We start from the raw sequence: 1,577 nt of genomic DNA, 5'->3' as shown, positions 1-1,577 counted from the left end.
GGGGGCAGGCAAAGGGGGTGGGTGTGGGGGGCACATCGGGGTGCTGGGTGGTGTTGGGGTGAGGGTTTTGCTGTCCAGAACATACCAGACTCATGCCCTCTGTCCCACGGTCCAGCCCAGCTTTGCACGGCTGCTTCCTCATCACCTCGGGTCTCCGTTCAAATCACCCCTCCAAGGAGCCTTCCTGGACCCCCACCCAGCCCGGCCCCCCAGTCTCTACCTGTGGCACCATCTGGAGTTCTGCAGAGTGTTTTGGTGCTTTGTGTCACTAGACTTGTCTTGAAAGGGTCACCTGCCAGTCAGATAGCCATGAGAGAAATCCAAACCCTACCGGGTTTTATGGTCCTGGGACTATGAAAGAATGCAGCTTCCTTCAAATGCAAAGATGGTTATCTTTCTTGTTGACATTTGGGGCTTCATCAACCCATGTAATTTTGGGAAGCACTTCTGTATCCAAAGAAACTCAGGTGGGCAACACCCAGACTGCCCCTCTGTGGGAGAGACTGACCCAGTGAGGAGGGGAGCAGGGGCTGGGCCAGGTCCTCACAGGTCAAAGTGTCTGACTGATAAGTGAGGCTTCGAGTGCCTCACTCAGCCTGGAAACCACCTGGGACGGCTTCTGTGTTGCGCGGTGAGGACCCGTCTCTCAAACTCAGGAACGTTTAAAGTATTAGGGGGTTGACAGCAACAAAACCGTAGTAACACCATTTTTGTGCAGCGAATCTGAGCACGTTTGGTGTTTTAGGAGCTTGTTTCAAAAATTCCATTAGAGTAACGCTCTTGTAACTTAATGTGCAATTCAATAGTTGTTTGGAATTAACCTCTGCCCACATTTGCATGTTGTACCGCAGCAGTCGAGAGCATTCCAGCCCTATCATAGTCAAAGGTTCAATTTAGCAGAATTGCAGTAGGTTTATTTGTTACATTAAAACTTGGAGTACTTGGGCCGGCCCGTGGCTCACTCGGGAGAGTGCGGTGCTGATAACACTAAGGCCCCGGGTTCGGATCCCATATAGGGATGGCCGGTTCGCTCACGGGCTGAGCGTGGTGCTGACAACACCAAGTGTTAAGATCCCCTTACCGGTCATCTTTAAAAAAAAAAAAAAAACTTGGAGTACTTGAAAAGGAAAATGAAGATATTATATTTATTACTTTAAATATTTGAAAGTTTTAACCAAGTTTGTAAAAAGAGGCTAAACATTGACAGGGGACTGCTAAATTTTGTTACACTTATACTCAGGATATGCTTAAGGCAGAACGACGATTTTTTAAGATATAATAAATGCTAATAAATTTACAAATTACTTTAAAATCCTTACAAACCCGGGAACCCAGAGAGGTCCCTCCTGCGGGGCCTGACTGCGCAGGTCCCGGGTCGGTTGTAGCCCCGCCCAGGCCCCGCCCCCTAGACCCGGGGTCCGCCCACCCCTGACTGCCCTCGGCGGGAATCAGTGTCGTGCGCATGCGCGGGCGGCGGCGCGGAACCTTGGAGCGGTGGAACCCCGGCGGCGGCTCGCGGCCCCGGGGGGAAGGTCCGTTGCAGGGCAGGTCCGCCGCCGGGCGTTTCCGGACACGAC

The sequence above is a fragment of the Galeopterus variegatus genome, unplaced genomic scaffold (assembly GCF_000696425.1).
Source record: "Galeopterus variegatus unplaced genomic scaffold, G_variegatus-3.0.2 Scaffold6827, whole genome shotgun sequence".
NCBI classification, from domain to species: Eukaryota; Metazoa; Chordata; class Mammalia; order Dermoptera; family Cynocephalidae; genus Galeopterus; species Galeopterus variegatus.
This window is presented reverse-complemented; position numbering follows the sequence as displayed.